This window comes from Lissotriton vulgaris, chromosome 12 (assembly GCF_964263255.1).
Source record: "Lissotriton vulgaris chromosome 12, aLisVul1.2, whole genome shotgun sequence".
Taxonomy (NCBI): Eukaryota; Metazoa; Chordata; class Amphibia; order Caudata; family Salamandridae; genus Lissotriton; species Lissotriton vulgaris.
In genome coordinates, this window is record NC_141700.1 from 451,792,420 (window position 1) to 451,809,479 (window position 17,060).

Genomic DNA, 17,060 nt, shown 5'->3' on the forward strand with positions numbered 1-17,060 from the left:
CTGCAGATGGAAAAGTCCACTGTTAGTACATTTAGTATAAGCAATACAAAAAGTTTAGATTTTTATAAAGGGTAACCAGATCAATACTATGGAGTCTGTTTTATTGTGAAAATCAACAGCTCAATTAAAAAATCAAATCTCAATTTGTGTTTATAACCTCTCATACTTCTCTGCATTCCCTTGCCTCATTTGCTAACACTCTCTAAACAATTGTAGCACGTACATTGGGATATAAATCTTTTTGCCAGCCAAGTGGCAGCGCACCCTTCTTACTTCCTTTGTTTTAGGATATGGAACACCAGTAGCGATTAAGCCAGCTGGTAAGTTGAGAGAGGAAGGGTTATGCTACAGTTAACAGGAATAATAGAAACTATGAATAGCATAATTTGCATCTTCTCTTTAGCCAAATCCTACCAGTGCAGCAATGGTGAAGTTGAGACTCTTATGCTCAAACCTGCGTTCATACAAATGTGTAAGTCTAAATAAAGTTCTAATTTCTATCTTCGTACCATCTCATCTTTTCGTTGGGCATCCTATCTACCCTGCAACTCATCTCATTACCAAGATAAATGTATCCTACTCCTTGTTAGGCAACAGAGTGGCTCTCATGTCAGACAACATCTTCCTTTACCTTCATGATGCCAGCTGCTTTGCAACAGAGTGGCCTTCTAGTCAGAAAACATCTTGCTTTAGCTTTATGATGTCAGACTGCTAGGCAACAGAATGGCACCTCATGTCAGACAACTTCTTGCTTTAGCTTTATGATGTCAGACACCCCTGGACCAATTGTCCTTGTGGAAGCTAACCACACAGGAGGATGAGATATCAGAAGTTATGCAGTAGGTTACTATCTGTATTCATGACTGCCAGCCACGTAGGAGGGGGAATGGTAAAGGAATGGGAACCAGTCGAAGCACTGTGTCCTTTTCAAAAGTGGGATTGAGGTACAAAGACAGATTAACCTTAACAACAATCCATCTTGAGTATCAGAGTCCAACATAGAGAGTGCAGGAGAAGAGGTTAGATGAGCTTCCTTCCTTGAGTATGTAACACTATTTTTCATAAGTGAGATGGTGCATTTCAGTCTCAAAGGCAGATATTTCCTCGAATAGAACGTTGCTAGCACCAGGATCTAAAGCAGGTTTTAGTAGAGTTTGAGTCAGTCAGTCTTTTATTAACTATCATGACCAACATAATGTGATACATATTACTTCCATCTTGACAGAAATAATATTCAGGCACAGGCTCCCACTATAAATTAGTGAGGACATTCCGATGCTATTTACATCTTTTTAATGCCTAAAAGAATGATTGGGAGTTTTACTTACCACATAAATTGGTAAAATGATGCAGTATGCCAGAAGACTTCCTTTTTTTTTTTGCTTCAGTCTCGGCAATTCAGAGAAACTCTGCTGTGAAACACTGCCACTGCTGCTCATTCAGTATAATCTGCAGATGGAAAAGTCCACTGTTAGTAAATTTAGTATAAGCAATACAAAAAGTTTAGATTTTTTTAAAGGGTAACCAGATCAATACTATGGAGTCTGTTTTATTGTGAAAATCAACAGCTCAATTAAAAAATCAAATTTCAATTTGTGTTTATAACCTCTCATACTTCTCTGCATTCCCTTGCCTCATTTGCTAACACTCTCTAAACAATTGTAGCACGTACATTGGGATATAAATCTTTTTGCCAGCCAAGTGGCAGCGCACCCTTCTTACTTCCTTTGTTTTAGGATATGGTACACCAGTAGCGATTAAGCCAGCTGGTAAGTTGAGAGAGGAAGGGTTATGCTACAGTTAACAGGAATAATAGAAACTATGAATAGCATAATTTGCATCTTCTCTTTAGCCAAATCCTACCAGTGCAGCAATGGTGAAGTTGAGACTCTTATGCTCAAACCTGCGTTCATACAAATGTGTAAGTCTAAATAAAGTTCTAATTTCTATCTTCGTACCATCTCATCTTTTCGTTGGGCATCCTATCTACCCTGCAACTCATCTCATTACCAAGATAAATGTATCCTACTCCTTGTTAGGCAACAGAGTGGCTCTCATGTCAGACAATATCTTCCTTTACCTTCATGATGCCAGCTGCTTTGCAACAGAGTGGCCTTCTAGTCAGAAAACATCTTGCTTTAGCTTTATGATGTCAGACTGCTAGGCAACAGAATGGCACCTCATGTCAGACAACTTCTTGCTTTAGCTTTATGATGTCAGACACCCCTGGACCAATTGTCCTTGTGGAAGCTAACCACACAGGAGGATGAGATATCAGAAGTTATGCAGTAGGTTACTATCTGTATTCATGACTGCCAGCCACGTAGGAGGGGGAATGGTAAAGGAATGGGAACCAGTCGAAGCACTGTGTCCTTTTCGAAAGTGGGATTGAGGTACAAAGACAGATTAACCTTAACAGCACTCCATCTTGAGTATCAGAGTCCAACATAGAGTGCAGGAGAAGAGGTTAGATGAGCTTCCTTTCTTGAGTATGTAACACTATTTTTCATAAGTGAGATGGTGCATTTCAGTCTCAAAGGCAGATATTTCCTCGAATAGAACGTTGCTAGCACCAGGATCTAAAGCAGGTTTTAGTAGAGTTTGAGTCAGTCATTCTTTTATTAACTATCATGACCAACATAATGTGATACATATTACTTCCATCTTGACAGAAATAATATTCAGGCACAGGCTCCCACTATAAATTAGTGAGGACATTCCGATGCTATTTACATCTTTTTAATGCCTAAAAGAATGATTGGGAGTTTTACTTACCACATAAATTGGTAAAATGATGCAGTATGCCAGAAGACTTCCTTTTTTTTTTTTTGCTTCAGTCTCGGCAATTCAGAGAAACTCTGCTGTGAAACACTGCCACTGCTGCTCATTCAGTATAATCTGCAGATGGAAAAGTCCACTGTTAGTAAATTTAGTATAAGCAATACAAAAAGTTTAGATTTTTTTAAAGGGTAACCAGATCAATACTGTGGAGTCTGTTTTATTGTGAAAATCAACAGCTCAATTAAAAAATCGAATTTCAATTTGTGTTTATAACCTCTCATACTTCTCTGCATTCCCTTGCCTCATTTGCTAACACTCTCTAAACAATTGTAGCACGTACATTGGGATATAAATCTTTTTGCCAGCCAAGTGGCAGCGCACCCTTCTTACTTCCTTTGTTTTAGGATATGGAACACCAGTAGCGATTAAGCCAGCTGGTAAGTTGAGAGAGGAAGGGTTATGCTACAGTTAACAGGAATAATAGAAACTATGAATAGCATAATTTGCATCTTCTCTTTAGCCAAATCCTACCAGTGCAGCAATGGTGAAGTTGAGACTCTTATGCTCAAACCTGCGTTCATACAAATGTGTAAGTCTAAATAAAGTTCTAACTTCTTTCTTCGTACCATCTCATCTTTTCGTTGGGCATCCTGTCTACCCTGCAACTCATCTCATTACCAAGATAAATGTATCCTACTCCTTGTTAGGCAACAGAGTGGCTCTCATGTCAGACAACATCTTCCTTTACCTTCATGATGCCAGCTGCTTTGCAACAGAGTGGCCTTCTAGTCAGAAAACATCTTGCTTTAGCTTTATAATGTCAGACTGCTAGGCAACAGAATGGCACCTCATGTCAGACAACTTCTTGCTTTAGCTTTATGATGTCAGACACCCCTGGACCAATTGTCCTTGTGGAAGCTAACCACACAGGAGGATGAGATATCAGAAGTTATGCAGTAGGTTACTATCTGTATTCATGACTGCCAGCCACGTAGGAGGGGGAATGGTAAAGGAATGGGAACCAGTCGAAGCACTGTGTCCTTTTCGAAAGTGGGATTGAGGTACAAAGACAGATTAACCTTAACAGCACTCCATCTTGAGTATCAGAGTCCAACATAGAGTGCAGGAGAAGAGGTTAGATGAGCTTCCTTTCTTGAGTATGTAACACTATTTTTCATAAGTGAGATGGTGCATTTCAGTCTCAAAGGCAGATATTTCCTCGAATAGAACGTTGCTAGCACCAGGATCTAAAGCAGGTTTTAGTAGAGTTTGAGTCAGTCAGTCTTTTATTAACTATCATGACCAACATAATGTGATACATATTACTTCCATCTTGACAGAAATAATATTCAGGCACAGGCTCCCACTATAAATTAGTGAGGACATTCCGATGCTATTTACATCTTTTTAATGCCTAAAAGAATGATTGGGAGTTTTACTTACCACATAAATTGGTAAAATGATGCAGTATGCCAGAAGACTTCCTTTTTTTTTTTTTTTGCTTCAGTCTCGGCAATTCAGAGAAACTCTGCTGTGAAACACTGCCACTGCTGGTCATTCAGTATAATCTGCAGATGGAAAAGTCCACTGTTAGTACATTTAGTATAAGCAATACAAAAAGTTTAGATTTTTATAAAGGGTAACCAGATCAATACTATGGAGTCTGTTTTATTGTGAAAATCAACAGCTCAATTAAAAAATCATATTTCAATTTGTGTTTATAACCTCTCATACTTCTCTGCATTCCCTTGCCTCATTTGCTAACACTCTATAAACAATTGTAGCACGTACATTGGGATATAAATCTTTTTGCCAGCCAAGTGGCAGCGCACCCTTCTTACTTCCTTTGTTTTAGGATATGGTACACCAGTAGCGATTAAGCCAGCTGGTAAGTTGAGAGAGGAAGGGTTATGCTACAGTTAACAGGAATAATAGAAACTATGAATAGCATAATTTGCATCTTCTCTTTAGCCAAATCCTACCAGTGCAGCAATGGTGAAGTTGAGACTCTTATGCTCAAACCTGCGTTCATACAAATGTGTAAGTCTAAATAAAGTTCTAATTTCTATCTTCGTACCATCTCATCTTTTCGTTGGGCATCCTATCTACCCTGCAACTCATCTCATTACCAAGATAAATGTATCCTACTCCTTGTTAGGCAACAGAGTGGCTCTCATGTCAGACAACATCTTCCTTTACCTTCATGATGCCAGCTGCTTTGCAACAGAGTGGCCTTCTAGTCAGAAAACATCTTGCTTTAGCTTTATAATGTCAGACTGCTAGGCAACAGAATGGCACCTCATGTCAGACAACTTCTTGCTTTAGCTTTATGATGTCAGACACCCCTGGACCAATTGTCCTTGTGGAAGCTAACCACACAGGAGGATGAGATATCAGAAGTTATGCAGTAGGTTACTATCTGTATTCATGACTGCCAGCCACGTAGGAGGGGGAATGGTAAAGGAATGGGAACCAGTCGAAGCACTGTGTCCTTTTCGAAAGTGGGATTGAGGTACAAAGACAGATTAACCTTAACAGCACTCCATCTTGAGTATCAGAGTCCAACATAGAGTGCAGGAGAAGAGGTTAGATGAGCTTCCTTTCTTGAGTATGTAACACTATTTTTCATAAGTGAGATGGTGCATTTCAGTCTCAAAGGCAGATATTTCCTCGAATAGAACGTTGCTAGCACCAGGATCTAAAGCAGGTTTTAGTAGAGTTTGAGTCAGTCAGTCTTTTATTAACTATCATGACCAACATAATGTGATACATATTACTTCCATCTTGACAGAAATAATATTCAGGCACAGGCTCCCACTATAAATTAGTGAGGACATTCCGATGCTATTTACATCTTTTTAATGCCTAAAAGAATGATTGGGAGTTTTACTTACCACATAAATTGGTAAAATGATGCAGTATGCCAGAAGACTTCCTTTTTTTTTTTGCTTCAGTCTCGGCAATTCAGAGAAACTCTGCTGTGAAACACTGCCACTGCTGCTCATTCAGTATAATCTGCAGATGGAAAAGTCCACTGTTAGTAAATTTAGTATAAGCAATACAAAAAGTTTAGATTTTTTTAAAGGGTAACCAGATCAATACTATGGAGTCTGTTTTATTGTGAAAATCAACAGCTCAATTAAAAAATCAAATTTCAATTTGTGTTTATAACCTCTCATACTTCTCTGCATTCCCTTGCCTCATTTGCTAACACTCTCTAAACAATTGTAGCACGTACATTGGGATATAAATCTTTTTGCCAGCCAAGTGGCAGCGCACCCTTCTTACTTCCTTTGTTTTAGGATATGGTACACCAGTAGCGATTAAGCCAGCTGGTAAGTTGAGAGAGGAAGGGTTATGCTACAGTTAACAGGAATAATAGAAACTATGAATAGCATAATTTGCATCTTCTCTTTAGCCAAATCCTACCAGTGCAGCAATGGTGAAGTTGAGACTCTTATGCTCAAACCTGCGTTCATACAAATGTGTAAGTCTAAATAAAGTTCTAATTTCTATCTTCGTACCATCTCATCTTTTCGTTGGGCATCCTATCTACCCTGCAACTCATCTCATTACCAAGATAAATGTATCCTACTCCTTGTTAGGCAACAGAGTGGCTCTCATGTCAGACAATATCTTCCTTTACCTTCATGATGCCAGCTGCTTTGCAACAGAGTGGCCTTCTAGTCAGAAAACATCTTGCTTTAGCTTTATGATGTCAGACTGCTAGGCAACAGAATGGCACCTCATGTCAGACAACTTCTTGCTTTAGCTTTATGATGTCAGACACCCCTGGACCAATTGTCCTTGTGGAAGCTAACCACACAGGAGGATGAGATATCAGAAGTTATGCAGTAGGTTACTATCTGTATTCATGACTGCCAGCCACGTAGGAGGGGGAATGGTAAAGGAATGGGAACCAGTCGAAGCACTGTGTCCTTTTCGAAAGTGGGATTGAGGTACAAAGACAGATTAACCTTAACAGCACTCCATCTTGAGTATCAGAGTCCAACATAGAGTGCAGGAGAAGAGGTTAGATGAGCTTCCTTTCTTGAGTATGTAACACTATTTTTCATAAGTGAGATGGTGCATTTCAGTCTCAAAGGCAGATATTTCCTCGAATAGAACGTTGCTAGCACCAGGATCTAAAGCAGGTTTTAGTAGAGTTTGAGTCAGTCATTCTTTTATTAACTATCATGACCAACATAATGTGATACATATTACTTCCATCTTGACAGAAATAATATTCAGGCACAGGCTCCCACTATAAATTAGTGAGGACATTCCGATGCTATTTACATCTTTTTAATGCCTAAAAGAATGATTGGGAGTTTTACTTACCACATAAATTGGTAAAATGATGCAGTATGCCAGAAGACTTCCTTTTTTTTTTTTGCTTCAGTCTCGGCAATTCAGAGAAACTCTGCTGTGAAACACTGCCACTGCTGCTCATTCAGTATAATCTGCAGATGGAAAAGTCCACTGTTAGTAAATTTAGTATAAGCAATACAAAAAGTTTAGATTTTTTTAAAGGGTAACCAGATCAATACTGTGGAGTCTGTTTTATTGTGAAAATCAACAGCTCAATTAAAAAATCAAATTTCAATTTGTGTTTATAACCTCTCATACTTCTCTGCATTCCCTTGCCTCATTTGCTAACACTCTCTAAACAATTGTAGCACGTACATTGGGATATAAATCTTTTTGCCAGCCAAGTGGCAGCGCACCCTTCTTACTTCCTTTGTTTTAGGATATGGAACACCAGTAGCGATTAAGCCAGCTGGTAAGTTGAGAGAGGAAGGGTTATGCTACAGTTAACAGGAATAATAGAAACTATGAATAGCATAATTTGCATCTTCTCTTTAGCCAAATCCTACCAGTGCAGCAATGGTGAAGTTGAGACTCTTATGCTCAAACCTGCGTTCATACAAATGTGTAAGTCTAAATAAAGTTCTAACTTCTTTCTTCGTACCATCTCATCTTTTCGTTGGGCATCCTGTCTACCCTGCAACTCATCTCATTACCAAGATAAATGTATCCTACTCCTTGTTAGGCAACAGAGTGGCTCTCATGTCAGACAACATCTTCCTTTACCTTCATGATGCCAGCTGCTTTGCAACAGAGTGGCCTTCTAGTCAGAAAACATCTTGCTTTAGCTTTATAATGTCAGACTGCTAGGCAACAGAATGGCACCTCATGTCAGACAACTTCTTGCTTTAGCTTTATGATGTCAGACACCCCTGGACCAATTGTCCTTGTGGAAGCTAACCACACAGGAGGATGAGATATCAGAAGTTATGCAGTAGGTTACTATCTGTATTCATGACTGCCAGCCACGTAGGAGGGGGAATGGTAAAGGAATGGGAACCAGTCGAAGCACTGTGTCCTTTTCGAAAGTGGGATTGAGGTACAAAGACAGATTAACCTTAACAGCACTCCATCTTGAGTATCAGAGTCCAACATAGAGTGCAGGAGAAGAGGTTAGATGAGCTTCCTTTCTTGAGTATGTAACACTATTTTTCATAAGTGAGATGGTGCATTTCAGTCTCAAAGGCAGATATTTCCTCGAATAGAACGTTGCTAGCACCAGGATCTAAAGCAGGTTTTAGTAGAGTTTGAGTCAGTCAGTCTTTTATTAACTATCATGACCAACATAATGTGATACATATTACTTCCATCTTGACAGAAATAATATTCAGGCACAGGCTCCCACTATAAATTAGTGAGGACATTCCGATGCTATTTACATCTTTTTAATGCCTAAAAGAATGATTGGGAGTTTTACTTACCACATAAATTGGTAAAATGATGCAGTATGCCAGAAGACTTCCTTTTTTTTTTTTTGCTTCAGTCTCGGCAATTCAGAGAAACTCTGCTGTGAAACACTGCCACTGCTGGTCATTCAGTATAATCTGCAGATGGAAAAGTCCACTGTTAGTACATTTAGTATAAGCAATACAAAAAGTTTAGATTTTTATAAAGGGTAACCAGATCAATACTATGGAGTCTGTTTTATTGTGAAAATCAACAGCTCAATTAAAAAATCATATTTCAATTTGTGTTTATAACCTCTCATACTTCTCTGCATTCCCTTGCCTCATTTGCTAACACTCTCTAAACAATTGTAGCACGTACATTGGGATATAAATCTTTTTGCCAGCCAAGTGGCAGCGCACCCTTCTTACTTCCTTTGTTTTAGGATATGGTACACCAGTAGCGATTAAGCCAGCTGGTAAGTTGAGAGAGGAAGGGTTATGCTACAGTTAACAGGAATAATAGAAACTATGAATAGCATAATTTGCATCTTCTCTTTAGCCAAATCCTACCAGTGCAGCAATGGTGAAGTTGAGACTCTTATGCTCAAACCTGCGTTCATACAAATGTGTAAGTCTAAATAAAGTTCTAATTTCTATCTTCGTACCATCTCATCTTTTCGTTGGGCATCCTATCTACCCTGCAACTCATCTCATTACCAAGATAAATGTATCCTACTCCTTGTTAGGCAACAGAGTGGCTCTCATGTCAGACAACATCTTCCTTTACCTTCATGATGCCAGCTGCTTTGCAACAGAGTGGCCTTCTAGTCAGAAAACATCTTGCTTTAGCTTTATGATGTCAGTCTGCTAGGCAACAGAATGGCACCTCATGTCAGACAACTTCTTGCTTTAGCTTTATGATGTCAGACACCCCTGGACCAATTGTCCTTGTGGAAGCTAACCACACAGGAGGATGAGATATCAGAAGTTATGCAGTAGGTTACTATCTGTATTCATGACTGCCAGCCACGTAGGAGGGGGAATGGTAAAGGAATGGGAACCAGTCGAAGCACTGTGTCCTTTTCAAAAGTGGGATTGAGGTACAAAGACAGATTAACCTTAACAGCACTCCATCTTGAGTATCAGAGTCCAACATAGAGTGCAGGAGAAGAGGTTAGATGAGCTTCCTTTCTTGAGTATGTAACACTATTTTTCATAAGTGAGATGGTGCATTTCAGTCTCAAAGGCAGATATTTCCTCGAATAGAACGTTGCTAGCACCAGGATCTAAAGCAGGTTTTAGTGGAGTTTGAGTCAGTCATTCTTTTATTAACTATCATGACCAACATAATGTGATACATATTACTTCCATCTTGACAGAAATAATATTCAGGCACAGGCTCCCACTATAAATTAGTGAGGACATTCCGATGCTATTTACATCTTTTTAATGCCTAAAAGAATGATTGGGAGTTTTACTTACCACATAAATTGGTAAAATGATGCAGTATGCCAGAAGACTTCCTTTTTTTTTTTGCTTCAGTCTCGGCAATTCAGAGAAACTCTGCTGTGAAACACTGCCACTGCTGGTCATTCAGTATAATCTGCAGATGGAAAAGTCCACTGTTAGTACATTTAGTATAAGCAATACAAAAAGTTTAGATTTTTTTAAAGGGTAACCAGATCAATACTATGGAGTCTGTTTTATTGTGAAAATCAACAGCTCAATTAAAAAATCAAATTTCAATTTGTGTTTATAACCTCTCATACTTCTCTGCATTCCCTTGCCTCATTTGCTAACACTCTCTAAACAATTGTAGCACGTACATTGGGATATACATCTTTTTGCCAGCCAAGTGGCAGCGCACCCTTCTTACTTCCTTTGTTTTAGGATATGGTACACCAGTAGCGATTAAGCCAGCTGGTAAGTTGAGAGAGGAAGGGTTATGCTACAGTTAACAGGAATAATAGAAACTATGAATAGCATAATTTGCATCTTCTCTTTAGCCAAATCCTACCAGTGCAGCAATGGTGAAGTTGAGACTCTTATGCTCAAACCTGCGTTCATACAAATGTGTAAGTCTAAATAAAGTTCTAATTTCTATCTTCGTACCATCTCATCTTTTCGTTGGGCATCCTATCTACCCTGCAACTCATCTCATTACCAAGATAAATGTATCCTACTCCTTGTTAGGCAACAGAGTGGCTCTCATGTCAGACAACATCTTCCTTTACCTTCATGATGCCAGCTGCTTTGCAACAGAGTGGCCTTCTAGTCAGAAAACATCTTGCTTTAGCTTTATGATGTCAGACTGCTAGGCAACAGAATGGCACCTCATGTCAGACAACTTCTTGCTTTAGCTTTATGATGTCAGACACCCCTGGACCAATTGTCCTTGTGGAAGCTAACCACACAGGAGGATGAGATATCAGAAGTTATGCAGTAGGTTACTATCTGTATTCATGACTGCCAGCCACGTAGGAGGGGGAATGGTAAAGGAATGGGAACCAGTCGAAGCACTGTGTCCTTTTCAAAAGTGGGATTGAGGTACAAAGACAGATTAACCTTAACAACAATCCATCTTGAGTATCAGAGTCCAACATAGAGAGTGCAGGAGAAGAGGTTAGATGAGCTTCCTTCCTTGAGTATGTAACACTATTTTTCATAAGTGAGATGGTGCATTTCAGTCTCAAAGGCAGATATTTCCTCGAATAGAACGTTGCTAGCACCAGGATCTAAAGCAGGTTTTAGTAGAGTTTGAGTCAGTCAGTCTTTTATTAACTATCATGACCAACATAATGTGATACATATTACTTCCATCTTGACAGAAATAATATTCAGGCACAGGCTCCCACTATAAATTAGTGAGGACATTCCGATGCTATTTACATCTTTTTAATGCCTAAAAGAATGATTGGGAGTTTTACTTACCACATAAATTGGTAAAATGATGCAGTATGCCAGAAGACTTCCTTTTTTTTTTTGCTTCAGTCTCGGCAATTCAGAGAAACTCTGCTGTGAAACACTGCCACTGCTGGTCATTCAGTATAATCTGCAGATGGAAAAGTCCACTGTTAGTACATTTAGTATAAGCAATACAAAAAGTTTTGATTTTTTTAAAGGGTAACCAGATCAATACTATGGAGTCTGTTTTATTGTGAAAATCAACAGCTCAATTAAAAAATCAAATTTCAATTTGTGTTTATAACCTCTCATACTTCTCTGCATTCCCTTGCCTCATTTGCTAACACTCTCTAAACAATTGTAGCACGTACATTGGGATATACATCTTTTTGCCAGCCAAGTGGCAGCGCACCCTTCTTACTTCCTTTGTTTTAGGATATGGTACACCAGTAGCGATTAAGCCAGCTGGTAAGTTGAGAGAGGAAGGGTTATGCTACAGTTAACAGGAATAATAGAAACTATGAATAGCATAATTTGCATCTTCTCTTTAGCCAAATCCTACCAGTGCAGCAATGGTGAAGTTGAGACTCTTATGCTCAAACCTGCGTTCATACAAATGTGTAAGTCTAAATAAAGTTCTAATTTCTATCTTCGTACCATCTCATCTTTTCGTTTGATATCCTATCTACCCTGCAACTCATCTCATTACCAAGATAAATGTATCCTACTCCTTGTTAGGCAACAGAGTGGCTCTCATGTCAGACAACATCTTCCTTTACCTTCATGATGCCAGCTGCTTTGCAACAGAGTGGCCTTCTAGTCAGAAAACATCTTGCTTTAGGTTTATGATGTCAGACTGCTAGGCAACAGAATGGCACCTCATGTCAGACAACTTCTTGCTTTAGCTTTATGATGTCAGACACCCCTGGACCAATTGTCCTTGTGGAAGCTAACCACACAGGAGGATGAGATATCAGAAGTTATGCAGTAGGTTACTATCTGTATTCATGACTGCCAGCCACGTAGGAGGGGGAATGGTAAAGGAATGGGAACCAGTCGAAGCACTGAGTCCTTTTCAAAAGTGGGATTGAGGTACAAAGACAGATTAACCTTAACAACAATCCATCTTGAGTATCAGAGTCCAACATAGAGAGTGCAGGAGAAGAGGTTAGATGAGCTTCCTTCCTTGAGTATGTAACACTATTTTTCATAAGTGAGATGGTGCATTTCAGTCTCAAAGGCAGATATTTCCTCGAATAGAACATTGCGAGCACCAGGATCTAAAGCAGGTTTTAGTAGAGTTTGAGTCAGTCAGTCTTTTATTAACTATCATGACCAACATAATGTGATACATATTACTTCCATCTTGACAGAAATAATATTCAGGCACAGGCTCCCACTATAAATTAGTGAGGACATTCCGATGCTATTTACATCTTTTTAATGCCTAAAAGAATGATCGGGAGTTTTACTTACCACATAAATTGGTAAAATGATGCAGTATGCCAGAAGACTTCCTTTTTTTTTTTGCTTCAGTCTCGGCAATTCAGAGAAACTCTGCTGTGAAACACTGCCACTGCTGCTCATTCAGTATAATCTGCAGATGGAAAAGTCCACTGTTAGTACATTTAGTATAAGCAATATGTAAAGTTTAGATTTTTTTAAAGGGTAACCAGATCAATACTATGGAGTCTGTTTTATTGTGAAAATCAACAGCTCAATTAAAAAATCAAATTTCAATTTGTGTTTATAACCTCTCATACTTCTCTGCATTCCCTTGCCTCATTTGCTAACACTCTCTAAACAATTGTAGCACGTACATTGGGATATAAATCTTTTTGCCAGCCAAGTGGCAGCGCACCCTTCTTACTTCCTTTGTTTTAGGATATGGTACACCAGTAGCGATTAAGCCAGCTGGTAAGTTGAGAGAGGAAGGGTTATGCTACAGTTAACAGGAATAATAGAAACTATGAATAGCATAATTTGCATCTTCTCTTTATCCAAATCCTACCAGTGCAGCAATGGTGAAGTTGAGACTCTTATGCTCAAACCTGCGTTCATACAAATGTGTAAGTCTAAATAAAGTTCTAATTTCTATCTTCGTACCATCTCATCTTTTCGTTGGGCATCCTATCTACCCTGCAACTCATCTCATTACCAAGATAAATGTATCCTACTCCTTGTTAGGCAACAGAGTGGCTCTCATGTCAGACAACATCTTCCTTTACCTTCATGATGCCAGCTGCTTTGCAACAGAGTGGCCTTCTAGTCAGAAAACATCTTGCTTTAGCTTTATGATGTCAGACTACTAGGCAACAGAATGGCACCTCATGTCAGACAACTTCTTGCTTTAGCTTTATGATGTCAGACACCCCTGGACCAATTGTCCTTGTGGAAGCTAACCACACAGGAGGATGAGATATCAGAAGTTATGCAGTAGGTTACTATCTGTATTCATGACTGCCAGCCACGTAGGAGGGGGAATGGTAAAGGAATGGGAACTAGTCGAAGCACTGAGTCCTTTTCAAAAGTGGGATTGAGGTACAAAGACAGATTAACCTTAACAACAATCCATCTTGAGTATCAGAGTCCAACATAGAGAGTGCAGGAGAAGAGGTTAGATGAGCTTCCTTCCTTGAGTATGTAACACTATTTTTCATAAGTGAGATGGTGCATTTCAGTCTCAAAGGCAGATATTTCCTCGAATAGAACATTGCTAGCACCAGGATCTAAAGCAGGTTTTAGTAGAGTTTGAGTCAGTCAGTCTTTTATTAACTATCATGACCAACATAATGTGATACATATTACTTCCATCTTGACAGAAATAATATTCAGGCACAGGCTCCCACTATAAATTAGTGAGGACATTCCGATGCTATTTACATCTTTTTAATGCCTAAAAGAATGATTGGGAGTTTTACTTACCACATAAATTGGTAAAATGATGCAGTATGCCAGAAGACTTCCTTTTTTTTTTTTTGCTTCAGTCTCGGCAATTCAGAGAAACTCTGCTGTGAAACACTGCCACTGCTGGTCATTCAGTATAATCTGCAGATGGAAAAGTCCACTGTTAGTACATTTAGTATAAGCAATACAAAAAGTTTAGATTTTTTTAAAGGGTAACCAGATCAATACTATGGAGTCTGTTTTATTGTGAAAATCAACAGCTCAATTAAAAAATCAAATTTCAATTTGTGTTTATAACCTCTCATACTTCTCTGCATTCCCTTGCCTCATTTGCTAACACTCTCTAAACAATTGTAGCACGTACATTGGGATATAAATCTTTTTGCCAGCCAAGTGGCAGCGCACCCTTCTTACTTCCTTTGTTTTAGGATATGGTACACCAGTAGCGATTAAGCCAGCTGGTAAGTTGAGAGAGGAAGGGTTATGCTACAGTTAACAGGAATAATAGAAACTATGAATAGCATAATTTGCATCTTCTCTTTAGCCAAATCCTACCAGTGCAGCAATGGTGAAGTTGAGACTCTTATGCTCAAACCTCCGTTCATACAAATGTGTAAGTCTAAATAAAGTTCTAATTTCTTTCTTTGTACCATCTCATCTTTTCGTTGGGCATCCTGTCTACCCTGCAACTCATCTCATTACCAAGATAAATGTATCCTACTCCTTGTTAGGCAACAGAGTGGCTCTCATGTCAGACAACATCTTCCTTTACCTTCATGATGCCAGCTGCTTTGCAACAGAGTGGCCTTCTAGTCAGAAAACATCTTGCTTTAGCTTTATGATGTCAGACTGCTAGGCAACAGAATGGCACCTCATGTCAGACAACTTCTTGCTTTAGCTTTATGATGTCAGACACCCCTGGACCAATTGTCCTTGTGGAAGCTAACCACACAGGAGGATGAGATATCAGAAGTTATGCAGTAGGTTACTATCTGTATTCATGACTGCCAGCCACGTAGGAGGGGGAATGGTAAAGGAATGGGAACCAGTCGAAGCACTGTGTCCTTTTCAAAAGTGGGATTGAGGTACAAAGACAGATTAACCTTAACAACAATCCATCTTGAGTATCAGAGTCCAACATAGAGAGTGCAGGAGAAGAGGTTAGATGAGCTTCCTTCCTTGAGTATGTAACACTATTTTTCATAAGTGAGATGGTGCATTTCAGTCTCAAAGGCAGATATTTCCTCGAATAGAACGTTGCTAGCACCAGGATCTAAAGCAGGTTTTAGTAGAGTTTGAGTCAGTCAGTCTTTTATTAACTATCATGACCAACATAATGTGATACATATTACTTTCATCTTGACAGAAATAATATTCAGGCACAGGCTCCCACTATAAATTAGTGAGGACATTCCGATGCTATTTACATCTTTTTAATGCCTAAAAGAATGATTGGGAGTTTTACTTACCACATAAATTGGTAAAATGATGCAGTATGCCAGAAGACTTTCTTTTTCTTTTTTTTGCTTCAGTCTCGGCAATTCAGAGAAACTCTGCTGTGAAACACTGCCACTGCTGGTCATTCAGTATAATCTGCAGATGGAAAAGTCCACTGTTAGTACATTTAGTATAAGCAATACAAAAAGTTTAGATTTTTATAAAGGGTAACCAGATCAATACTATGGAGTCTGTTTTATTGTGAAAATCAACAGCTCAATTAAAAAATCAAATCTCAATTTGTGTTTATAACCTCTCATACTTCTCTGCATTCCCTTGCCTCATTTGCTAACACTCTCTAAACAATTGCAGCACGTACATTTGGATATAAATCTTTTTGCCAGCCAAGTGGCAGCGCACCCTTCTTACTTCCTTTGTTTTAGGATATGGTACACCAGTAGCGATTAAGCCAGCTGGTAAGTTGAGAGAGGAAGGGTTATGCTACAGTTAACAGGAATAATAGAAACTATGAATAGCATAATTTGCATCTTCTCTTTAGCCAAATCCTACCAGTGCAGCAATGGTGAAGTTGAGACTCTTATGCTCAAACCTCCGTTCATACAAATGTGTAAGTCTAAATAAAGTTCTAATTTCTTTCTTTGTAGCATCTCATCTTTTCGTTGGGCATCCTGTCTACCCTGCAACTCATCTCATTACCAAGATAAATGTATCCTACTCCTTGTTAGGCAACAGAGTGGCTCTCATGTCAGACAACATCTTCCTTTACCTTCATGATGCCAGCTGCTTTGCAACAGAGTGGCCTTCTAGTCAGAAAACATTTTGCTTTAGCTTTATGATGTCAGACTGCTAGGCAACAGAATGGCACCTCATGTCAGACAACTTCTTGCTTTAGCTTTATGATGTCAGACACCCCTGGACCAATTGTCCTTGTGGAAGCTAACCACACAGGAGGATGAGATATCAGAAGTTATGCAGTAGGTTACTATCTGTATTCATGACTGCCAGCCACGTAGGAGGGGGAATGGTAAAGGAATGGGAACCAGTCGAAGCACTGAGTCCTTTTCAAAAGTGGGATTGAGGTACAAAGACAGATTAACCTTAACAACAATCCATCTTGAGTATCAGAGTCCAACATAGAGAGTGCAGGAGAAGAGGTTAGATGAGCTTCCTTCCTTGAGTATGTAACACTATTTTTCATAAGTGAGATGGTGCATTTCAGTCTCAAAGGCAGATATTTCCTCGAATAGAACGTTG

At 39.1% G+C, this 17,060-nt stretch overlaps 1 long non-coding RNA gene across 1 annotated transcript; it reads right to left on the reverse strand.

The window, feature by feature from the left end:
- Positions 1 to 4,285: 4,285 nt before the first annotated feature.
- LOC147676751 (uncharacterized) lies at positions 4,286 to 14,489 on the reverse strand. The gene is made up of 8 exons (XR_015302429.1): positions 14,367 to 14,489; positions 12,918 to 13,038; positions 11,469 to 11,589; positions 10,020 to 10,140; positions 8,571 to 8,693; positions 7,123 to 7,244; positions 5,676 to 5,796; positions 4,286 to 4,349 (listed from the first exon to the last, which is right to left on the reverse strand). It is a non-coding gene; the product is annotated as an uncharacterized LOC147676751 (long non-coding RNA).
- Between the last annotated feature and the right edge of the window lie 2,571 nt (positions 14,490 to 17,060).